At 44.3% G+C, this 25,703-nt stretch overlaps 1 protein-coding gene and 1 non-coding gene across 7 annotated transcripts in view; both read left to right on the forward strand.

The window, feature by feature from the left end:
- CLYBL (citrate lyase beta like) overlaps positions 1-25,703 on the forward strand; it is a 237,887-nt gene that overhangs the window by 78,805 nt on the left and 133,379 nt on the right. The window lies entirely within an intron of this gene.
- Positions 6,370-6,442, forward strand: TRNAG-CCC. Its single transcript has one exon. It is a non-coding gene; the product is annotated as a tRNA-Gly (tRNA).

Below are 25,703 nucleotides of genomic sequence, written 5' to 3' on the forward strand. Positions count from 1 at the left end.
GTTACCCACTTTTCTTGCTGGAAGGGCAGGTCCCATGTAGTTTGGCTCTTTGGCGCCATCTTCTTTTTTATTGTTAAATCCACTAAAGCCGGTCATGCCTGGCGATACCAAGTGAGCTCTTTCCGGTGTTCTGGTCTGCTAAGCATTTGGAGTCCTTTGCTGTTCATTTACATGGAATGTTTTCAGCTTCTGTCTTTGCTCTAAGAGCTGATTAAAAGGAACCTTTTAAAAAAATTAAAAGGAAGTAGTTTTTAGTGTAGGTTTTTCCTTTCTGGAATCTTCCCCTTGTCTCCAACCCCCTACCCCCGGTGACCACGTTCCCTGGCCACCCCAGCCTTCCCCACAGCATGTATTTTAAAAAATAATTATGAAGGTATTTTAGGAAGCACATTAAAAATGCACAGCTTGGAGGAGAAGACAGGACTGGGTGATTTCCCCATCACCAGTTGATCATCAGAGTTCCAGTTCTGCTTGTCATTAAGATCTGACAATGTTCCTGAACAGCTGCCCTTCAGAGAACGCTGATACTTAGACACACCCTCCTGTCCCTCATCTGACTTACAAGCACAACTTCTTTGAAAGAATCAATATCAAACTTACATATGAGGATTTACCATTTAATGAGGTGGATTCCTTTTCCATACATACTTTTCAGCTCAACGGGGGTGGGGTGTGGAAATCCCATCTATTTAAAAAAATCATTAATCACAGACTTCTGACATTTTCCTTTTGAATTTCTTCAGGGGGGAAAGTTATTTGAATAACAAACAAATAAACAAAAAACCCTCCTCACAGATAGCTGTCAGCCTCCTACTTCAACAAAAGCTTTCTGTCATCCTGAGACCTACAGTGTCCTGTTTGGTTAGAGGCAGCAGGGTGGTACAGACAGTACTGAAAGGCTTGGGTTAATAAGCACTTTCTGGATTCAGTCTCTTTCCTGATTAACCCTTGGATTACTGCTTCGAGTTTCTAACGCCTGTCGCCACCCTGTGCAGAATTTCTAGCATGGCTGTCTCTCCTGCAGATGCCTCTCTTTAGATGCCCTGTTGGTAGGTAGCTTGAAAATTTGTCAGCATTATGGTTTTCAGCGGAACAGAGAGCAAAGAGCTTAAGCATTACTCCTTATTTTCTGGACCTACAGGTCATTTTCTTAGTGAATAACCAAGTTGGTCTAGAGTTGTAAATAAACTGTGCAAACTAATTTTTAGACATGTGTCTTTAGGTCTTTAGTTCAAACCAACTCAATATAAAACCTCTGGTTTGTTTTTTTTTGGAGGAGGTAGTAGGGCAAACTCGAGGGGATAGAGGAAGACAGGGGAGCCTGGTGGGCTACAGTCCACGGGGTCGCAGAGTCACGACTGGACTGAACAGCAACGAGAAGGATCAGAGACCTTCCCCTTGCCTCTAAGTTGGTGTTCCCTACGGAGCTTCCAGAGCCCCAGGTTCAAAACACATTTGTGTAATGAAATAGGACTGAAATGATATTGTTTCTTGTGACTGTGTTTTAGAGTGAACCATAGGAAACTGCTGCTGTTTGACGACTTTTGACATACAAAAACAGCATTAGAGTACCAAAAATTTTAGTGTAATAACACCTCCTGATAAGAAAATGGAGAGATAAGAAAGCCTGAGGAATTAGACTATCAACTCATTATAAGCAAATAATGACCCCTTCCCTCCCTCCCTCCTCCCTCCCTCCCTTCATCCATCCTTCCTTCTTCCACAATCACTTGTTGAGTCTCCTCTATTGTATGTACTGCTGGTACTAGGGATGAAAGGGATAGTTACTGCCCCCAAATTGCTTAAAAGACAGATAAATATCAGCTGCTCCACATGATGATGAAAACAGAGCCTGGAGGGTGGTGGGAACACAGGAGTTTCTAGGATCCGCAAAACCTGAAACTCACACTGCACAGAGCGCTCTAAATCCTTGTGTTTTTAGAATGTTATCTCTAAGGACTGTATCACAATAACAATAATCCAGAAAGTAGAAACTCAGTGTCCATTCTTCGGACCAGGAGGTATCCAAGTGAGCAATGAATCCAGTAACCTCTTCTCTTCCTTCATTCATGCTTTCCTGTTAAGAAAGTGCTTAAAATCCTTACTGTGTTCTTAATACAAGCAGAGGTGGCATATATAACACTCCTTTTCCCTTAGTTACATTACTCCCAACCCTAAACTCCCATAGCATTTTAAAATAAGATTTGGGAATTCTCTGGTGGTCCAGTGGTTAGGACTCTGGGCTTTCACTGCTGAGGGCCTGGGGTCAATTCCTGGTCGGGGAACTAAGATCCCATAAGCTACGTGGTGCAGCCAAAAAAAAAGTACAGGTTTTATTGAAAATGAATGTGTTAAGTCTCTCAGTTCTGTCCAATTCTCTGTGACCCTTTGGATTTTAGCCCACCCAGGCTCCTCTGTCCATGGGTTCTCCAGGCAAGAATACTGGGAGTGGGTAGCCATTCCCTTTTCCAGGGGATCTTCCATAGCCAGGAATCAAACCTGGGTCTCCTGCATTGCAGGTAGGTTCTTTACTGTCTGAGCCACCAGGGAAGTTTTATTGAGATATCATTCAAATACCATAAAATTCACCCTCTTAACATGTATGATTCAAAGTTTTTCAGTCTATTCACAAAGTTGTACAATGATCAGTGGTGCTTAATCCCAGAATGTTTTCCTGGTGGAGAAGAAACTCCACACCCATCAGCTGTCACATTCCCCTCTTCCCTTCCCTGAGAATCCCTGGGTCCACTTTCCCAATCTTTAGATTTGCCTATTCTGGACACTTCATATAATTGTAATTATATGGTTGTGCCTTTTTGTGTCCGGCTGCTTTCTCTCTTGGAGAAGGAAATGGCAACCCACTCCAGTGTTCTTGCCTGGAGAATCCCAGGGACGGGATGTCGTCTCTGGGGTCGCACAGACTCGGACACGACTGAAGCGACTTAGCAGCAGCAGCAGCAGCAGCTTTCTCTCTATCGTAATGTTTTCAAGGTTCATCTCTGTTGTGGGGCTTCCCTAGTGGCTCAGACAGTAAAGAATCTGCCTGCAATGTAGGAGACCTTCCCTGAGTTAGGAAGATCCCCTGGAGAAGGAAGTAGCAATCCACTCCAGTATTCTTGCCTGGAGAATTCCATGGACAGAGGAGCCTGGCGGGCTATAGTCCAAGGGGTCACAACTCTGACACGACTGAGCGACTAACACTACTACATTCCCTGTTGTAGCAGAGATTGATATTTCATTACTTTTTATGATGTCTCATTGCAAGAATATACTGCAGTTTATCCATTCATGCATCATAAACATGTGGGTCATTTCCACTTCTTGGCTATTACGCATAATGCCACTGTGAACATTCTCATACATTGTGGACATATGTTTTCATATCTCTTGGGCAGAACTAGGAGTAAAAATGCTGGGTCATATGATAACTCTGTTTAACATGTTGAAGAGCTAGAATGCATGGCATTTTGTGCCTATGTTATGAAACTTGTTAGGAAGCAGCTTAACAGTCAGATATCATCAGGCCTGCATCTTCCACTGGCTTTTAAGTTTGTTGAGACAAGGGTTGTTGCTGTTCATCCTTGAACCCCACTCCTCCCAGTCCAGTACCCACCACGGGACCCAGTAGGTTCTCAGAAAGTTTTTGAGATTGAAGCTGACCAGTGAAATCCCCAGCACCCCTGAGACGCACACACTTACTCTGTCTCTTCCCTGTACCAAGTGACAGCTTGTCAGGAATGGAAGCAGCTCCCTACCGTCCGTCAAGCTTTCCAGCTGGTTACTGACCCTCCTTATATCTGCTGGGGGCCTCACCAGGGTCTTGCGCTTCCTCCAGGCTGCCTCAGCCGCACAGCAGCAGTGGGGACCCACTCTGGCTTACGCAGATGCTTTGAAAGAAAGATTATTTTAAGCACCACTGAGGTGCAAGCAGAGGCCGGGCTGGTAGAACCTTGCCATTCAGGGGCCCACGCCTGTCTGACACGACCCATTCATCTACTTTATGAGGATTTGGACAAGGAGGCCCTCCAGTGCCTGCCCAGGCTTTGACTTGGCAGCTTGTGCCCGGAGTTTAAGAAAGCTTATTTTAAGACTTTCTCAGAAGGTCAGAGCAGCGTCTTTATAATTCATCCTGCTACCTTTTGTCCAGAGCCAGCTCTTCCTAATAACATCTATTTCAGGTTGGATTTAAGAGACAGAGCCAACCTCTGCTGAACGGGCTACCTTTGATGTTCCAGTGCCTACCGAGGAGGGGAGGGACGGATGGAACCAAAGTTGTAATTGCCCAAATTTACAATAGCTTCTCAGCAGAAGCCAGCACAAAAGAAATGTTAATGCAATAAACTGTAAATGGAAGGAAGCTGAGCGGGATTTATGGTGGGCGCAACCTGCACCAGGCCTCTGGGACCTCCTTCTTTCCCCTGGGAGACATTTCAACAGTCAGAGGAGAACTGGGCCCTTGGAAAGCCAGTGGCTGCTCTGCACCCTCCCTCCCTTATCACTCTCCCTGCCCAGACAGATTCCTGCAAAGACCCGGGGAACCTGATTAAACAGTTGAGGAAGGGGGAAAGTAATCAGTCACTGAGGGCTCAAACCTGAAATCCTGGCCGTGCCAAGAGCCCACATCATTGGCAAGCATGTGTGTTCCAGCTGCAACTGAAGCGTGTTTCTCTTCTTCTCCTCTGAGTTGGGGATCTCTGCACATACAACAGATGGCCGGAGTGTTCGTGTGTCTCAGCCAGGAAGTGAGAGGGCGGCGTGTCGTTCACCAGCAGGGCACGTCCCCATCCTTCAGGGCCACTGCTGTAAAGGGCTGTTTTTCACCTTCGGGTTCCTGCGGCTCTCGCTCCACTCAGGCTCACACGTACCTTTACCTGGGTTGTAACGTGTGGAGTGTGCACTGCTTCCTTGTCCAGATTGCTGGCCCGTTTGGTTTTTTAATTAGCTGAGGAGTACCAACTAAATGGAAAATTGCTTTCTGAGATCCCAGTGCTCCGGTTCCATGCTGTGAGGGGCTCCCTGTAATTAAACACATTTTAAGAGTTGTTCTCCTGCGTATGTACTGGGAAAGGACATCAGTGGGCCTTTCCCACTAGTTGGAGAGGTCTGGTTCAGGCCGGAGACTTCAATATTAATACTAGGTTTAGTTAAAAGGAAACTTGTATATCAATTAATTAAGTATGGGGGATTTCCGACCCCCCTGCTTTGATAGTTGGGGAAAGAACTCCTTGGTGGAAAAGTCTTTTTATGCCTTTCAGGGTTAGGAAAATGGTTAAGCACTGGGAGGAAATTGGACAGAAGTCAGGAGATCAGGAGCACAGATGTCAGCAAATTCTCGAAGCCCTCCATCTTAGCTTCCTGGTCCCCACAGTGAGAACGGAGTGCCTTGGGTGTGCCACGGTCCCCTCACAGATCCAGAATTCACCCCAGAATTCTCCCTTTCAAAATAACCTGTCCATGTTTAGAAGTTCCTGCTACAGTTTCAAATGCTATACAAGCAGCTGGTTAGAGCTCAGACACAGAGGGAGACATGTCATATGGAGGATTAGTTCATCAGTAATTAACAAAGGATGAAGGAAACCTTTATGAAGTTTTTTTGCTTAGAGGCTCCACATATACATTTAGAGTAATGGTCCCCAAGTCAGCATAGCCATTAAAGCAAGTTTGATATTCTGTGTAGAATGGCAGGCTCTCCTCTGAAAAATCTTTTTCTGAAAAAGAATTTGCAGTTTTTTCTAAGAAACACATAAAGCAAGTTATGGGGCATATCGAAGTCTGGCACCAGAATCATGTAACACTGATCATTCTTTAGGGAAAAAAAGTACTGGAATCAAAGTCTACTTGTTGTTTAGTCACTAAGTCGTATCTGACTCTTTTGCAATCCCGTGGACTGTAGCCTGTCAGGGAGGCTTCCTTGGGAAAGCCTATACTTGGGAAAGAAGGAAAAAGAAAAGAATGAAAACAAAAACCCAAAAAGAACAAAATACCTGTAGACAAAGAGCTGTACATGCTCAACCCTCTTATTTTTTCACAAACATGCACACCTAGATCTCATGACCTATGTCTTCCCCTGACACTGTCTTTTCTCTGCTTTGCCGCAGAGCTCATATTTTTCCTGTGTGTCTGCTGCCGGTACTTGCCCAAAGCATAAGCCATTGTACTCTAGTGTCCAGACCCATTTGGCCAAGCTCTTGGAGCTAGTTTCTTGTTTTTCAGTCTTGGCTGCCATTTAGGGTGTGTGACAATAGAAAACACCTGGGATGTGGCTTTCGCAAATCCTTGAATTAGAGTCTCAGCACTCTGGTTTCCTCCTCTGTCAAATGGGGACAGTCAGAGTCTTGAAAGACTGGTTGAAAGAGGTGTGTGGGGACTTCCCTGGTGGTCCAGTGGCTAAGACTCAGCACTCCCAATGCAGGGGGCCCAGGTTTGATCCCTGGTCAGGGAACTAGATCCCACATGCCGCAACTAAGACCCAGCATAGCCCAAGAAATAAAAATAAATATTTTTTTTTAAAAGGAAAGAGGTGTGTGGACAGTGCAGTGGTTTGCAACAACAGCCAAATAAATGAATAAAAATATGTTTTTTTTAAAAAAGAGATTTGTGTACAGTGGGGTGATTTGCAACAACCTTCCCATTTCATTTCACCTGCAAATGTTACAAGCTTGTGATTTACTAGTGAGAGTAACGTCAGCCCTCTTTTGTGCTGATGTTTTTGCTTTTGCTTTAACCCACAGACTTTCAAATCTCAGGGTGAGCAGGGCACTGGGTCAGCAGGTATGTTAGGAAAAATGCTTTGATTTAAGGTATAATAGGAAAGAGATGAATTAAGGGTGTTAATGTAGTCTAATCTAAACCCCATGAAGCTTCATAGGACATGCAAAAGACCAGACCGTACACCACATATATGCTCACACGCTTCTGAATGTTATGAAGACAGTTTGCCTGGCTGTAGTTTTTAAATTGTTGGTATCAGATGGGCTTGGGATTGTCAGGCCCTGATGGAGTTTCCAGGAAAAGGATTAGTGTCATTTCTGGGCCCCCACTAGAATTCCGTTCAAGCTATAACTAGTCACGTGAAGTCGTAGGTTAAATGATTTGGGAATAAAATGTCATTTGACGTGACAGAAATGAACCCTCGGTGGCCCACACTCCCCCTGGGACTCGCTCTCACTTACGCTTCTTGTGTTAAGTAATTTTATTAACTGAGGCAAAGGGGGGCATGAGGTGACAAGGGAAATATTTTTTGCTAACATTTTAATCCTAATCACAAAATTTATTGTGTGTGGTTTTGTATGCACTTGTAGCTACAAAGGCCTGGAAGACAATGAAAGTAAAAATTGGAACGTGTTGTTTTTCTTCCCAGGTGTAATTTAAAGCATTATATGAGTTGTCAAAAAGATTAATTGTTGTTGCTTGCAGCTAAACAGATGATAAATTTTAAAATTATATTATTACGGTGTGTCAGCGTAAAAGCTCTGTGTCCCAAGCGTGTCACCTTTTCTGTTGCTGTTGACAAGGCTCACGTTTTATAGCACGCCGCCAGAAGGTGTTGACGTATATTCAGATCACTGATTAAATGTTTTTAAAACGTGCCACTCACAAACTAACCCTGATGTTCTATGAAAGAGTCATTTTAAGGAGTAAGATTTTTTTTTCCCCTGCATCATTGACACAGAAGAGATTTTAAGCATTGCCATTAAAAAGAAAAGAACCCAACCCTCATGTGATTACATTTTCCAATTTTAGATTTCAGCAGCAAAGAGAAAGCGTATTCTCCTCGCTTCTCTTCTCCACAGGAAAGGCAGGAACGTGGTGTAAAAGTACCGCAAGGAAGGTGCTAAATGGTCACTTGTAAACACCCCTTGTTGGGCACAGGACGACAGCCTAGGAGTGACAGTCCTGCCGTCCGTCGTATTGGGGTCGTAAACTCTGGAGTTGTGACTCCTTCCTTGTTCAATGCGCTGACAGCCCCTGTCTACAAGGAATCACAACAGACAACTTTTCCACAGCAGCTGAGGGTGCAGAAGGCTTTATGTTCCTTTTCACACTGTGATGCTTGAAGACATGGCTGGTCCTGGCTTTTGGCGTTTTATGGATGGCCTTTCGACCAAGGTTTCCAGGAACCCAGCTGTGTATTTGCCACAGTAATACACTTTATGCCTCAAGAATCAACACTGTAATACTCCTCTTTTCAGTGTGAAGGTATTTCTGGGATCCTGTCAATATATTCTCTTGTCTCTGAGCACAGCACGAAGGAACTTGAAAACAAGTGATTTACTGTTCGTTACGGGGAAGTTGGATCTTTTTTCCCACCCTGATTGTCAAGATTCCTTTGTTGATGTCAGTTTCAGAGCGCGTATTTTCCCTTCTGAGTGCACAGGACGTTGACACTGCTTCCGTGATGCTGCGGAGGATGATGTAAGACAGCCATAGGCCCGTGTCTGTTGTCACTTCAGCTCAGCGTGGAGCAAGCGTAGAGGTGTTTCAGTGACAGCCGCGGGTGCCCTTGGTGGGGGGAGGTGGGGCTCGGAAACCAAATTTCCAAATGATCTCTGTGACCATAAGTAGCTAGAGGTCGTGTGAATACTCATGGCAGCAATACTGATAGCAGCCTTTTATGGAGCATTTAGTGCACATGGGGAATCCTCACCAGTTCACATAGAGTGTCTCATTTAATTCCAACAACATAACAGCAGCTGTGTAAGATTATCCCCATTGTATCAAAGGAGTGAAGCAGGACTCAGTCATACCTCTGGTAAATAGCAGCCAACACTTGAAACCAGGCCTGCTAGATTTTAAAGCCACTTTCACATTCATTCAGCAACTACCTATTGGTTCTCTCTTATGTGTTAGGCAGTGTTTTCATCACATCTGTCTTTTAAATTTGCTTTTTTAACTTAATTTACTCATTTGGCGCTTTCAGAAAATTGGCATTTAGAAACCTCACCACACACTGCACCTGGCACATGCTGCAAGGGACGCATCTGTTTACAACATTACCTGTAAGAAAAATACAATGAAGGGATTAAACATGGAATTCCATATGATCCAGCAATTCTTCTTATGGGTATATCACTAAATAGCCCCAAAAGAATCGAAAGCAGGGACTTGAACAGATATTTGCACACCCAGGTAATGGCAGCATTATTCACAATAGTCAAAAGGTGGGAGCAACCCAAGTGTCCATTGGGGAATGAATGGATAAACAAAACGTGGTGTACCTGTACGACAGAGTATTATTTAGCCTTAAAAAGGAAGGAAATCCTGACCAAGGCTACAACACGGATGAACCTTGAAAACATTATGCTAAGTGAAACAAGCCAGATGGAAAAGGACAAAAACTGTATGATTCTACTTACCTGAGGTACAAACGTAGTGAAACTCATGGAAACAGAGCATAGAATAACGGTTACCAGGGACCAGAGGAGGCGGAGAGTGGGGAAGCACTGTTTAACAGGTACAGAGTTTCAGTTTGGAATGATGAGAAAAGTTCTGAAGGTGAATGGTGGTAATGTTCGCATAACGATGAGAATGTTCTTAATGCCACAGAACCAAACAATCAGAAATGATTAAAATGGTAAATTGTATGTTATGTATGTGAATGAAAGTGAAAGTCGCTCAGTAGTATCCAACTCTGCAGTCGCATGGACCATAGCCCACCAGCCTCCTCTGTCCATGGAATTCTCCAGACAAGAATACTGGAGTGGGTTGTCATTTCCTTCTCCAGGGGATCCTCCTGATCCAGGGATCAAATCCTGGTTTCCTGCATTGCAGGTAGATTCTTCACCATCTGAGCCACCAGGGAAGCCCATGTTAAGTATATTTAACCACAATTAAAAGAACACACACACAACGAAGACAAAGCCACTGGAAAATATACAATGTGCTCCTGGGCCAAATATGCCCAGAAAATACAAAACCATTTCAAAGCTTTGTCTACCACTCTCCAGGTCTCTTGCCACGTCTCATTCTGAGAGGTCCCTCCTTGAATGGCTCCAGTTATTATGAGGCTCTTGTGGGTGACGCACTGGAGCTGCAGATGGTGGATGGATTTTGGTTTCTTAGTAGTTTTGGATGACTATGTTCTGTACTTCTGAGACAAAAACTTATCAATAGAGTATCATTGTGTGAAAGGTGATTTGGAGTAATTGCACCTTTCTTGGGTATTTGGCATTAAAAACCGTTGGAAAGGGATAGTCATATACAGTCAAGTTCAACTCTGTTTTGCTGTTATATTAAATAATATGTCATTAAATTGACCACAGATTTATTTTTTCCTCTAGCATGGGGGCAGATCTCCATTCCTTCAGCTAAATACCAGAGGGGAGGGTGGCTACATTTAGAGGCAGACTCTTGGAAAAATGCATATTTCGCAATTCAGTTTTAAACCCAGGCATCACACTTAGCCCCCAAGACAGGATGAGAGGCTCAGGGGACCTGGGGTACTTTCATAGGCCGATTTACATCTTTGTTCTTAGTGAGTTAAGTGGCTGGCGGAGCCAGGCATAAATTATACTATTTAAGTATTTCCTTTCAGCTTTTTTATTCCAAGCACATGCAGTTGAACTTGAGTACTTAAGTGCAAGCCTGAGTTGACTTTTTTAGAGAGAGATTTGGCCTTGATTTTTGGATTAATGATTTTGAGAGATCGTTTACAATGATATGATCTATGATAAAACAGATTTAGAAGTTTGAAACACTAGTTACTAAAAAAAGTTCTCTTTGTAATGGCAGTTAATCTTGTTGCTATTGAAATGATGGTTGACCTTGAATTAGGGGGTTGATAGAGCTGCATGATGTGTGTACTTGCCCAAGCTGTATTTTTACCAGGCTGCTGCTGCTGCTAAGTCACTTCAGTCGTGTCCGACTTTGTGCGACCCCATAGACGGGAGCCCACTAGGCTCCCCCGTCCCTTGGATTCTCCAGGCAAGAACACTGGAGTGGGTTGCCATTTCCTTCTCCAATGCATGAAAGTGAAAAGTGAAAGTGAAGTCACTCAGTCGTGTCTGACTCTTAGCAACCCCATGGACTGCAGCCTACCAGGCTCCTCCGTCCATGAGATTTTCCCGGCAAAAGTACTGGAGTGGGGTGCCATTGCTTTCTCTGATTTTTACCAGGCTAGCTCCTTAAAACTCATCATTTCTGTTAATGTTCAAAAATCATTTCAGAATTGTTTCTTTAAAATTGAGCACACAGAAATCATTAACATTTGCGTCTGCCACCACCAAACAGGTTCTGTCAGACTCCTCAGCCTGTGTATTCCCCGCCACGTGCCACTTAGCACGTAGACCTACCACGTGGACCTAAGGATTCTTTTGGAAACATGAGCGCTTTGGATGATGGCAGTACTTTATCAGGCGATGGCAGTGTTTCATCAGTACTTCATCGATGGCAGTACCTCACTATGTAGAAATCCTCAGCCACCCACCAATTTGTTCATCCCCCACTCATGTACTTCATTCGTTCTTTTGGGCATGTATTTGTTGATTCCATCACAAAGATTTCCAAAAGGGTGAAACATGGTCTTATTAGATACAGAGTAAAGGATAATGCTTAGCATGGTGGGTCCACTGGACCAGGTTCTGAAATCTTAACTTTGTTATTTACCAGCTGTGATTGGAGCTTGGGTAATTACTTAATTTCTGTGTTCCCAATCTTCCTTATTTATAAAATGGGGATTATAATTTCAGAGAATTACATGAAATGTTGCATTGTGCAGTGCCTGGCACCCAGTAAGAACCCAGTAAATACCAGCTGTTGTTATGAGCTGAATTGTGTTCCTCTCCAAAATGCATATATTGAGGTCGCAGGACTCAGAATGTGACTTTATTTGAAAGTATGGTTGATGTAGATGAAATAAGTTAAGGGGGTTAACTTAACTAATCTTAATTTAAGGTTGGGGAACCCTAATCCAATATGACTGGTGTCCTTAAATAAAAGGGAAATTTGAACACAAAATAACCAAGCATAGTGGGAAGACAATGTAAAGAGAGACGGGCAGAGGATGGCCATCTACGTTCCACGGAGAGAGGCTGGAACAGGCCCCTCCCTCCTTGATGCAGACTTCTGGTCTCTTGAATGTGTAAGCCACTTTGTTTGTAGAACTTTGTTATCACAGCCCTAGGCTTCCCAGGTGGCGCTAGTAATAAAAAACCTGCCTGCCAGTGCAGGAGCTATAAGAGACGTGGGGTCGATCCCTGGGTCGGGAAGATCCCCAGGAGATGGGCATGGCAACCCACTCCAGTATTCTTGCCTGGAGAATCCCATGGACAGAGGAGCCTGGTGGCCTATAGTCCATGGGGTCACAAAGAGTAGACACAACTGAAGCAACTTAGCTCATAACACACAGCACAGCTAGCGAATACAGCGGATGTTGTCATCCTCTGCCTACTGTATTTCTCTCTGATCTGAGAACCAGCCTCTATTTCCTGGCAATGGGGAATCCATTTGCTCCCTTTCAGCTTATATTTTTTTCCTTTTCTGTCTCATGAAAGAGTATGCAAAAAAAAAAAAAAAAATTCGTAGCAAGAACAGGTGTTCAAGAAAATTTCCATGCCCTTCACTCCTGTGTCTGTTCCGAAAAATCCGTAGTTGAAAACTTTCTTTTCTCTCTTCCCACATTTCTTCTCAACTTCTCAGCTTGACTGTTCTCTTTTTGGAAAGATCACAACCTCTTATAAATTGTTAACTCCTAGAAATTGCCCCAATTCCAGACTCTTAACGAGAGGTAGGAGTTTATCTGTAGGCTTTTATGTGTATGTTCTTTCAATAAAAAGGAAATGCAGATGAGCATCTGTATGAAATGAAGATGAAAGATCTAGTTGGAGGAGAGAGCCTTCTTACTGCATTTCTGTAACCAACTTCATTCTTAACTATCTCTAAATTGGTGGCTTGGGTTTTTCTTTGTGTGTTTGTTTTTAAGAAACTTGAGATTGGACAGTGTTTCTCCTTTTCCCCTCCAGAGGCCCAGAGCAATGTGGCGGGTTGCATTCTGGACTGGGCAGTACTAACATTTGTTCTTTCCGGGGACCGTCTGCTGCTTTTCTCTGCCCCAGTGGAGCTGGGGGAATAATAAAGCTGTTATTATTTACACTGCACCACATTTTTGTCAGTGGTCTTTGTCATTGAGACTTACGAAGTCAACACAGGACTTGAGGGAATTTGTGAATGTTTACCCAGGCAGGAGAGAGAGCTAAAGGAGGGGGTTATCTTCCCGGGCATGTTGCTTTTCTGAACTCTGCCAGTTTTCCTGGTCCCTTTCATTGCCCTTTGCCTACGCTGTTCTTTCATGTGCTGTTAAGTGACCTCAGAACTCACTGATTCTTTTTTCAGGCATATCTAATCTACTGTTTTACTTATTCATTTTTGTGACTATATTTTTTTCCTTTCAAAAATGCTAAATTTGATTCTTTTGAATTAATTTTTATTTCCAATACTGTCCCAATCTTTCAATGGTTACTATTCCTTCCTGTGTCACTTTTAATAACTTCAAATATATATTTCATATTCCTACTGAGGTTTTTCACTCATTTCTAGTTCAGTCCAGTTCACTCTCTCAGTCGTATCTGACTCTTTGCAACCCCATGGACTGCAGCACGCCAGGCCTCCTTGTCCATCACCAACTCCCGGAGCTTACTCAAACTCATGTCTATCACGTCAGTGATGCCATCCAACCATCTCATCCTCTGTTGTCCCCTTCTCCTCCCGCCTTCAATCTTTCCCAGTATCAGGGTCTTTTCCAATGAGTCTGTTCTTTGCATCAGGTGGCCAAAATATTGGAGTTTCAGCTTCAGCATTAGTCCTTCCAACGAATATTCAGGATTGATTTCCTCTAGGATGGACTGGTTGGATCTCCTTGCAGCCCAGGGACTCTCGCCAGATACCTATTCACCCTTACGTTGTGCTTAGTGAGCCTCCCTCCTGGTGGTTTATTTCCTTCCATGGTTGGGATTCTATTGTGAGCTCATCTTCAGAAGGGGTTGTTTTCACCTCTGGGAGTTCATGTACCCCGGACTGTGGATACATTCTTGCAGCACTGCTTTGCATTTCTTCTCTGCAGACTAAAGCTCAGTTGTTTTAGAGTCTTGAACTCAAGTTTTTAATTTTAATTTCTCTGTCTGTGACTTCAAACCCATCCAAGTGGTATAAACTTCATGCCTGTACTTGCTGTTAACACAGGCTTGTGGTTTTGATGACTCATATAAAAGGCTTTAAATTTTAATACAGCCCAAGCTATACCTCAGACTATCTTGCTCTTTCTTTGTGGACGTTCTTAGTTCAGTTGCTCAGTCGTGTCTGACTCTTTGCAATCTCATGGTCTACAGCATGCCAGGCTTCCCTGTCCTTCACCATCTCCCGGAGCGTGCTCAAATTCATGTCCAACAAATTGGTGATGCCATCCAACCATCTCATCCTCTGTTGTCCCCTTCTCCTCCCGCCTTCAATCTTTCCCAGCATCAGGGTCTTTTCCAATGAGTCGGTTCTTTGCATCAGGTGGCCAAAGTATTGGAGTTTCAGCTTTAGCATCAGTCCTTCCAATAAATTTCAGGACTGATTTCCTTTAGCATTGACTAGTTTGATCATCTTGCTGTCCAAGGGACTCTCAAGCGTCTTCTCCAACACCATAGTTCAAAAGCATCAATTCTTTGGCGGTCAGCTTTATTTATAGTCCAACTCTCACATCCATACATGACTACTGGAAAAATCATAGCTTTGACTAGACAGACCTTTGTTGGAAAGTAATGTCTCTGCTTTTTAATGTGCTATCTAGGTTCTAGTTCCCTATTTGTGGATTAGATTGCTTTTAAAGGGGTCTAGTTTGTCCAGTTCCCTCACCTTGCACAAGCCCAAGTTGGTGTCTTCTGTGCCACAAGGGTGTTGATACTCCAGCCCCTAGTCTTTGTTCCAGGGCTGATGCCCCTCTGTAGACACAGCATCAGCTCCAGGAACTCCAGCTCTGAAATTCTTGCTTTGTTTCAGGACTTGAAGATTTCCTTTCTGTTTCAAGCTGAGATATGTATAAATCTTTGCTTTATTATATGTATATATTTATTCTTGGCTGTGCCTCTTAGCTTGTGGGATCTTAGTTCTTCAACCAGGAATTGAACCAAGACCACAGCAGTAAAAGTACCGAGTCCTAACCAATGGACCACCAGGGAGTTCCCTTTAACTTCTGCTTTAGATTATGCAATACTTTTGTGCGTTCTAAGCAGGAGCAGGGTCTGCATTCACTCAGCTTGCTGTAAACCTTATTCATCTCTGTATCGCCCAGCAGAATAGCTGGCCTGTACCAGGTGCTGGATGACTGACTGACTGATTGAATAAATTTATTTTTCATGCTCAGAAGCAGATGGAAGCAACATTCTAGTGAATAATGTTGCCTGTCTCTCCAGGGACACCTGAGCAAGCAGAATTTATTTTTCTATGAGGACATAAGTGAAGAGAGGTCGCAGTAAACAAAATGAAGAGAGAATAGGACTTCTTACGTGCTTTTTCTTAAGTCTTGGGACAATGGGAACAGTTAAGTGGCTCATCTGCTAGGTATCTGAAGGTGGACTGCAAGTGGATGGACAGGCACTTCCCAACCTGCTTGTTGACTCCACACAGTACCCTTACCAAGAGGAAGGGTTAAAGACTCACAGGGCTCAGGACACTAGGCCTGTTTATTTCCCAGTCTCTCCCCTTTGTAAGAAAAGCGTGCCTTTGATAAGATATAGCCGCGGGCTCTTGTTTTACATTTTACGTCAACCACTTTTGTTAGAAGCTGGTTATTGATGCTGTGCCCCCTTTTAATTCACACTTCTTTGCTAATCAATTACTACGTTTGTCCATTAATCAGGCATCCTGACAGGGTCAATAACTGCTTTTGGGGTTTCATGAGGGACTGCACATTATCAAGCAAGGAGTAACGCTCAGGAGCTCACTTAAAAACAGTGTGACTTCCCAGGCTGGTGGACTTCCGGAGCAATAAGCATCATGTGAGGATTTCATATGGTGTTTTTTTAGTTGATAATGTATTTGGTTGATAGGATTTTCTCACTGAACACTTTATTAGGAGGGCTCAACATGAGTGAAGTGTGGACAGGCATGCCTCTGTTTCTTAAGAAAAACAGAAACACCCCAAAGTATTCCCATCCCATTACAAATGATAGCATTTACCTAAAAGTAGCATTCAATTGTGAGCTTCATCCATATTAGGCATTTACAAACAATATCTTCTTGGTAGTGGGGTTTGAGAACAAAAAAACAATGCCAAAATATTTGGAGCTGCTACTGGATGAAAACCAATGCAAAATTTAGAGCAAATATCTCTATAACGTGAGTCAAGGAGAGAATATTTTACAAACAAAAGCTGAGTTTATATAGCAATTCCTGAAGCCCATCTTTTACATAGAGTATTTTAAACCTCTATGCACACATACATGCATACATACACATTTTCAGTACCCCTCAGCCTTTATCATCTGTTTCAACATATTCAGATGTTGTAAAGCCTCGTAGAAGTGAACACTTTTCATTTTAGCAAGGGTGAGAAACAGGGGTGGCAGCGTTTAATTGCAGAGTTACAGTTTGGGCAGTTGAGTTTACCGTACATAGTGATGGTAACAGGTTTCAGTGATCTTTTCTATGACAGATGTACCAGCGTTTAATTGTTTTCCTCAGGGGTGGAGAGAAAGGACACTTGTGTAGACTTTTCAATTCTCCCACGTGTCACTTGGCTGTCCTCAGCATTGTCCGAGCTCCTTTCTCTCATCCTTTTTGCGGCAGTGAGTTGTGTCATTCCCTCATGATCAGCACTTTTGTTGTCTTTGTTTTTTGCTGTACCTCAGAAGTCCATCTTTTCTTTCATCTCCTTCCCATTCATGCATGAGGGAACAGTTGTGCCCTGTTGTGGGGATGTTCCGCTGGGTTTCAAACAGTAGGGTTTCTTTTTATTCTCTTCTAAGTAGTACAATGGGGCTGAATGTCTGTTGCAGAATGCACACACTAATATGCCAGGTTATTTGGTTTCTAAGAAGTCAATAAAAATACTACATTTAGGCTCAGTCCTTCGCTGGGTTTTTTTGCTGTTTGCCTTTTAAGCCTTCGGTTGTAAATCTGTTTGTTTGTTTCTGATCTTAAATATAATCTTCCATATTAAAGCGAAGCGCAGAGTCAACAAACAAGCAGAAAAAATGTTGCTGGCGGTGGACTGTTCTCACACCAGCAGATTTGGCAGTCTGAGCCCTCCCTTGATAAGAGCCTCCGAACAGCCGCCAGGGCTAATTAATGGCAGCTCCAACTCGGAGGAGATGAAAAAAGCGTGGACCCAAGTTGGTCTTGGCAAAACTTTGTGGTTTGAGAAGCTAGCGTACCTCTGCATAGAGGCGCACAACTCTGACTCCTTCCCTCCAGATCCTCTTCCTCGATTCTTGTTTTAGGAGGGGGAGAAGAGTGTGAGCGTAAGTGTACCTAGCTATAAACACAGACCTAAAGGCCATCCCAGCAGTAAAAGGCTAAAAGACACAAAAAGCTAGAGATGTCTTAAGGCACTTTGTTCTCATATTCAGGAACAATCTTCAAAATCCTCCTTAATGAGGTCATAAAAGAAAAAAATGGAACAAGTGTTCCTTGTGTGTCTCACTAGGGCCTGCCATCAGGGTCACTTGCCACCAGTATCCTATTTAAAAAGGGATTGGGGTAGTTCAATCAAGCATTGCATTAAGAGAGAGACTTTGATTAATTCCTTCTCTTTTCTTTTGTGCCACAGATAATTTCAGTAAATTTGTGATACTTTCTGCTTAGCCATTGCGGAGGCTTAAAGTTCTTGATGCGTCATGCTGAGTATTAGCATTTATCGGGCCTACTTGGCTATGGTGAAGAGAAGGGACTGCTGCAGACAGCTCGCTAATCTTTGTCGAGCAGGGCCAGCCTTTCAACATGACCAGTATCTGAGATCTTGGCTCAGCGAAGAGCCCGCTCTCAGGTTGGGGGCAGAAAGAAACCTTGACATAAGAGGAGAGAACTAACAGTAAGTACGATGGTGCTTTACCATGGTGAACTCTTTTAGAGGTATTGGATCTGCCTCTGACTCAGAAACTCACATCCTGGGGAAGTTGCAGGCTTGACTCTCAAAGGAAACAAAAGCAAGAAAGAGGCAAGTAAGGGCGATCAGTGCTTGCTTTCCCCGAGGCTGCTCTGGGAGAGTTGAAGCTTTGCCCTGGGCTGGCTGGTCAGGATCAGGTAGGAAACTGAATTCTTTTGTCATCCGCTTTCTTTTATTTACCAGCTTTGTTTGCAAGAGGCCATGAGAGCTGCAAGGGGACCTTTGAGTACTGCACTGTAGAAACCCAGTGGTGGGTATTCACGCTTTGGCTGTTGCAACCCAGAAACGGGTTAGGATGTATTTAAAGCACTGAGTTAAAAATGTCATGAGGTATTTACTGTATTTTATGAGCTGATTTTGGAAAGGTATACAGTTTTCTTGATTGCAAATGCAAAGTCTATTAGGTGTGCATACATTTAAAGGGCCATTGAAAAGTTCGAATTTGGGTTCTGATGGACCGGAACGGCTCCCAGGGGAACATCGTTGTGATGGTTTAAATCCCCTCTCCTTTGTGGTTTACTCACAAGATACCCTGGGCCGGTTCTTAGGGCTGCAGCTTCCTGTCCTGTTAATTCAGCCACTGCACATGCTTATGAAGGCAACAGGTTAACAGTTCTGACTTAAGAGAGTCTGGGGTCTGAGGGGATAGAATTGCTTGGTTTTTTGGTTTTCCATTTGAAAATGGGGTAGTTGGGCTTATTTTAATGAATTTATATGTGAGATATGCTTATGTAAAGAAGTTAAGGCAAGATTTCAGAACTAATTTTAGAGTATGTTTCATGATCATTGCAGCGATACTGCTAATGGTTAATAGCCAATCATAAAAAAGTTTTAAAAATTGTTATCTGGGGTTTGTTTTGTTTTGGCCACACCACGCAACATGTGAGACCTTAGTTCCCAGTCAGGGTTCGAACCTGTGCCCCCTGCATTGGAAGCGTGAAATCTTAACCACTGGACAACCAGGGAAGTCCAAAAATTGTCGTTTTGAAATGAATAAGATGTTAGCTTCCTCTCGTTTTTTTTTTTTGGTATTGTTCCCAGATTAAGAACCTAAAGACAAACCTGTTCATTCATCATATATTTATTAAACTCCTATTTTATGCTGGACTCATAGAATTGCATCAACATTATTATAATTATCAGTGTAATTGGTTTTTTATTTATATCTACAGTGATTATTATAAATACTGGAAACTCTTACGTATCCTAGTTTTTCTTTGTCATAAGCTTACACTTCTTGTGAGGGTGAGGGTGTTCTTTCTGAAGCCTGTCTGTGCTGTGTGCTATGCTTAGTCGCTCAGTCGTGTCTGACTCTTTGCGACCCCATGGACTGCAGCCTGCCAGGCTCCTCTGTCCACAGGGATTCTCTAGGCAAGAATACTGGAGTGGGTTGCCGTGCCCTCCTCCAGGGGATCTTCCCTACCCAGGGATCGAACCCAGGTCTCCTGCATTGCAGGCGGATTCTTTACTGTCTGAGCCACCAGCCTGTCTATGAATAGATTACTCAAGCCTGACAATAGCTCTTGGAATGCTGATGTTGCTTGACTGATGGATTTCTCCAGATTTGAAACTCGAGCGAGCCACAGAGGCAGAATGGTGTCATGGAAAGAACACAAGCTGTCACTTACTTTTCCTCACCTGAAAGGCAGGAGCTCAGGGCTTGGTGAGTGAACAGAGTTCTCTGAATACGGTAAAGTGGCTAGCATGGGGCTTGTCCCATGTGGAATCCTCAGGGAATCTCACTCCTGCTGCTGCTGCTAAGTTGCTTCAGTCATGTCCGACTCTTTGAGACCCCAGAGATGGCAGCCCACCAGGCTCCCCCGTCCCTGGGATTCTCCAGGCAAGAACACTGGAGTGGGTTGCCATTTCCTTCTCCAATGCATGAAAGTGAAAAGTGAAAGTGAAGTCACTCAGTCGTGTCTGACTCTTAGCTACCCCATGGACTGCAGCCTACCAGGCTCCTCTGTCCATGGGATTTTCCAGGCAAGAGTACTGGAGTGGGGTGCCATTGCCTTCTCCAATCTCACTCCTAATTCACCAGAAATAGGGGACACTGAAGTACCCACAGGGCCTCAAGCATCAGCATCCCATTCCCATCATGCACACTCAGGAGCCAGGAAATTACCTGCTCATTCCCTCTCTATGCCCCCACCAGATAGAGAACAGGGATGTATACTGAGAACCTCATCCAGTGGAAAAGACCACAATTTCAGATCCAGGGAATACCCACCTCATTTGCTTATTTGAAGCATAATTGCAGATACAGTGTTTGAAATATTTCTGTACAGTAGAAACCTTCCAAAATCAGCATGGTGATTGCTGAGAAGAAAGAGGCCACAGCCTTAATTTCTCACCAAAACCAAGCCACATTTCTTCCAGGGCTATAGCTTCTTTTCAGATAAAGGTCTTATCAGAGGGCAGGCGGGGTGGAAGGTCACTGGTAAAATGGGAGGTTTGTGGTCATCTGGGCACCTTGTCTTCGGAAACCAAGTGGAAAAAAAGAGTCAACAGAAGCGTGTTTCAGCCTCTGCCAAACCGCTCTCGGGTCAGATCTGGGATCCAGAAAATAGCAGGAGTAGGCCACCGAGCAAGTGAATCGTTTCCTCTGAAACACAGGCCTGGTAACAGATCGAGGCTTGAAAACCCCCCAGTTCTCTCTCCCACAGCTACCTGTACAAAGTGCTTGCAGAAGAAAATTGTCCTTTTACCTTATAATAGATCTCACAGAAAATGATACCTTTTGGTCTTTATTTACAGAGAATGTTAGAAGTAATATTACAGATCCCATTATACTGCTTTTACTGTGTTTGGTGAGTGTTTCTAAAAACCCATTCAGTATAATATGGGTCTTTCTTAATACTTAATTTAAAATAGCAGTTTTGGGGTGTTTTTTTTTTTTTAATCCAAGACAGTTGTTGCTTCTGCTTTGTAATGCTGAAAACTTTCTGGATAAGTGTGTTCTGGAAGTTCTGTGATGTTGTTGTTCAGTCGCTAAGTCTTGTCCCTCTCTTTGATACCCCATGGACTGCAGCATACCAGGCTTTCCTGTCCTTCACCATCTCCCAGAGTTTGTTCAAACTCGTGTCGGTGATGCTATCCAACCATCTCATCCTCTGTCGCCCCCTTTATCTCCTGCCCTAAATCTTCCCCAGCATCAGGGTCTTTTTCAATGAGTCAGCTCTTCACATCAGGTGGCCACGGTATTGGAGCTTCAGCTTCAGCATCAGTCCTTCCAGTGAATATGCAGGGTTGATTTTCTTTAGGATTGACTGGTTTGATCTTTTTGCTGTCCAAGGGACTCTCAAGAGTCCTCCATAGTTCGAAAGCACCATGGTTCGAAAGCATCAATTCTCTGATGCTCAGCCTTCTTTATGGTCCAGCTCTCACATCCATACATGACTACTGGAAAAACCATAGCTTTGACTAGACAGACCTTTGCTGGCAAAGTAACGTCTCTGCTTTTTAATATGCTGTCTAGTGAGGTTTGTCCGGAGAAGGCAGTGGCACCCCAATCCAGTACTCTTGCCTGGAAAATCCCATAGACGGAGGAGCCTGGTAGGCTGCAGTCCATGGGGTCGTGAAGAGTCGGACACGACTGAGTGACTTCACTTTCACTTTTCACTTTCATGCATTGGAGAAGGAAATGGCAACCCACTCCAGTGTTCTTGCCTGGAGAATCCCAGGGACGGGGGAGCCTGGTGGGCTTCCGTCTATGGGGTCACACAGAGTCGGACACGACTGAAGTGACTTTGCAGCAGCAGCAGTGAGGTTTGTCATAGTTTTTCTTCCAAGGAACAAGTGTCTTTTAATTTCGTGGCTGCAGTCACCATCCCCAGTGATTTTGAAGTCCAAGAAAATAAAATCTGTCACGGTTTCCACTTTATCTCCATCTATTTGCCATGAGGTGATGGAACTGGAAGTTCTATGGGGGGCCTTGTTATTTTAGATCTTGAGAAAGCATAGTGGTAAGGGCCATCCAGTTGTCTTCTTCCTGTAGATTAGGATGAAGGACTACATTAAAAGTTCTCTCTCATCGTAAGTTCAGAACAAGTAGCCTGAGAAGAATGTTTCTGCTTGATTTCTCCTTTTAAACATGTGAGCCCTAAGTGGGGGAGGGTGTTTCTGCATGCTGCAATGTTCCTTACGCAGTGTTGGTGACCAGCAGATGTACTCTGCTATTTCTAAGGAAATCATGTATATGTGATCTTAGCCAAAAGGGCCTCCACTTACACGTCAGTTACTGAATCTTTCTTCCACGACCTTTCAGATTAGACTCCTTTGTCAGTCATCTGCTTGAGTATCAAGTAGGCTTAAGGAAAAGACACCGGCAGTGAAGGCTGGTGGTGCTAGCCATCAGTGTCTCTCTGAGGCATTGTTCCATCTGGTAAGGTGTGTACTTTTGGACACCTTGGTCAGTTTGGGGCTGAATATCTTCAGAGTTTGATGGGCTTTGGAAATGTATGTAGATAGGAAGAGGGGCCAGCAGGTACATCATCATTCCTTCCCTCCCCCAGAGGCGACCAGAGAAATTACAGATGGCCTTTGGCCCACTGGTGGGGGACTCAAGAGTTGTTGAAAGGTTCTTTTTCTTTCTCCGTCAATTAGCAAAGTGAGATTTTCAACTGTGGATACAGTTTGCATGTGTGCTAAGCTGCTTCAGTTGTGTCTGACTCTTTGCGACTCCATGGACTGTAGTCTGTCAGGCTCCTCTGTCCATGGGATTCTCCAGGCAAGAATACTGGGGTGGGTTGCTATGCCCTCCTCCAGAGGATCTTCCTGACCCAGGGATGGAACCTGTGTCTCCAGTGGCTCCTGCTTTGCAGGTGGATTCTTTACTGCTGAGCCACTGGGGAAGCCTGGATACAGAATAGGAATAGAGGAGGAGGAGCACTACCCCCTGGGCCACTTTCAGCCCGTTCTTGAATTTCAAGCGTGTGGCTGTCCTGACTGCACCCCCAGTCAGTGCTGTGTTACCCTGATAGTGCTGTTCCCAGACCAGCCCCTGGCTGTAGACGGCAGGTGCTGTAGGCCCATCTTTCCAAAGCTTGTCACCTTGGCCGTGGATCTCAGGGTGCACCTGTGGGTGCTCAGGAAACCAGCCTCTCAGGTGGGTGGCTGAGGCCTTTCTTTCCTGTGTTAATGAACTTCATTCAACATCTGCTGCTGCTGCTGCTGCTAAGTCGCTTCAGTCGTGTCCGACTCTGTGCGACCCCATAGACGACCTCCTACCAGGCTCCTCTGTCCCTGGGATTCTCCAGGCAAGAGCACTGGAGTGGGTTGCCATTTCCTTCTCCAATGCATGAAAGTGAAAAGTGAAAGTGAAGTCACTCAGTCATGTCCGACTCTTAGCGACCTCATGGACTGCAGCCCACCAGGCTCCTCCGTCCATGGGATTTTCCAGGCAAGAGTACTGGAGTGGGGTGCCATTGCCTTCTCCAATTCAACATCTGAGTTCGCCTTTTAAAATTTGACTAGCAGATGTGGTAGAAATAGGCTTCCCTGGTGGCTCATATGGGAAAGAATCTGACTGCAATGCAGGAGACCCCAGGTTTGATCCCCTGGAGAACGGAATGGCTACCCAGTCCAGTATTCTTGCCTGGAGAATTCCTTGGACAGAGGAGCCTAACGGATTACAATCCATGAAATGATTACCACCATAGCCTCAAGTGCAAGGACAGGGTGGCAGGCCCAGTGGCAGGCAGGAGGCACAGAAAATGGGCCTTAGCAGGGACAGCCCCATTACTGGCCAAGACTGGGCAGGAAGCATTTGGCTGCCTTACCGACCTCTTTGCTAATCAGAATCCGGGACTGCCGCTTCAAGTACTGATGCTTGCCCTTCATCTTTCCTTAGGTCTGGCTGAACTGGCCCAAGAGGAGGGCCGAGGTGGGTCCCTTCCAAGTGGAGACAGTGAGACTCAGGATCAGGGCTGCCTCTGAGAGTGGTGCACGAGGGCCCCAGAGGCCCTGGGGATCAGCATTCTAGCCCCAGATGCTTCTTCAGGACACCAAGGGGCAGACTCCGTGGAGGGGAGGGCCGTGGAAATCACAGCTGGGAGGGAGTCCCCAGCACCAGTGTGAGAGGGAGCCCGCCGGGACCCAGGGAGCTTCACTGGAAGGCCTCAGGGTGGGGCGTCGAGGATTCTGCACCTTGTACTTTGTCAGTATAGGCAGGTCACACTCTGTAAAGAAACATGAATGTGGGTAGAAAAGTTAGAAGGACTGGCATGGTCAAAATAGGGCTAGCAAGCTTTGTTTATAAGCTGAAAGTGACTTTAATAACTTACATGAAAAAGCCTCACAGCAGAATAAATGACTCTCTAGCTTGCTTTTTTCAAATTAATTACTAAATTTCCTGGGCTTCCCTTGTGTCTCAGCTGGTAAAGAATCCGCCTGCAACGCGGGAGACCTGGGTTCGATCTCTGGGTTGGGAAGATCCCATGGAGAAGGGAAAGGCTACCCACTCCAGTATTCTGGCCTGGAGAATTCCATGAGCTGTACAGTCCATGGGGTCACAAAGAGCTGGACAGGACTGAGCAACTTTGACTTTCACTTAATTTATTTGGCTGTTCAAGGTCTTAGTTGCAGCCCATGGGATCTTCGATCTTAGTTGCTGCACGTGGGATCTAGCTGCCTGACCAGGGATCAAACCCTAGCCCCTCTTAACCACTGGACCACCAGCGAAGTCCCTCTCTATCTTGCTTTTAAAGAAGGAAGAATGCCTCAAAGCATCAAACCACTGATGAGTTCACCGAAAGAACAGAAATACTGCAATTCTCAATGTGACGAGTGATGGAGAAGGCCATGCACTTGTTTCAGAAGTGTGAAGAGATAGAGGCCATGAGATGGGAAAAGGTTGGAGGAGAGACATGTAATGGACGTGTCTAATGTACAGAGTGTAGGGAAACACAGATGGTGGTGATGCCGAGTGATGGGCATGGGGGAGCCTGGGACTCTCCTGATTTTCAGAAGGCCTGTGCTGTCACTTCTGACTTCTTTGTTTTCTAGCTAAAAAGGAAACTCCACCCCAAACTCCACCTCAAAATGGTTTCATATTGCTTTAGCATTTCAGGAACCTCTACTCTATTGTTCAGTAGAATGTGTCATTTACTTCCTTCTCTGTTGGAGTCTAAGGGGTTGATGTATTTTCAAACACAGAAAGTATATGTATATTTGCATGACCAGTATCAGAAGCTTTGCATTTTTGCAGTATATTCTGCTGGGGCTTTGTTTTTTCTGGGAGTATCTATTCCTTTTTTTCTTTCTTTTCCCTCTTTTCTGGATGCAATATATTATGTAAAGATGCCTACATCTTTCAGACCAAATTGTTTTAAGGATTTCAACTTTATAGGGCAGTGTTTTAAAGAGGTCTTTTCTTTCTTCACTTTTCAGAGAGAGATCGGTTTCCTGTGTATTTTGATCTGTGTCCACAGGAGGATTATGATAATGAATCACTGTTTTATAATTTTGCTATTTTAAGTGAGTTTTAAATAAAACTTGTACCCCCTGTTCCTTATCTCTGAGAACATAGCCATAAACTCAGTGCTATAAATATCTTGAGAGCTTAAAAATAGAGCTAAAATATAAAAACACAGTGTGTAGTCAAAGAGGCATTCATCACCCT

The sequence above is a fragment of the Bos indicus x Bos taurus genome, chromosome 12, assembly GCF_003369695.1.
Source record: "Bos indicus x Bos taurus breed Angus x Brahman F1 hybrid chromosome 12, Bos_hybrid_MaternalHap_v2.0, whole genome shotgun sequence".
NCBI classification, from domain to species: Eukaryota; Metazoa; Chordata; class Mammalia; order Artiodactyla; family Bovidae; genus Bos; species Bos indicus x Bos taurus.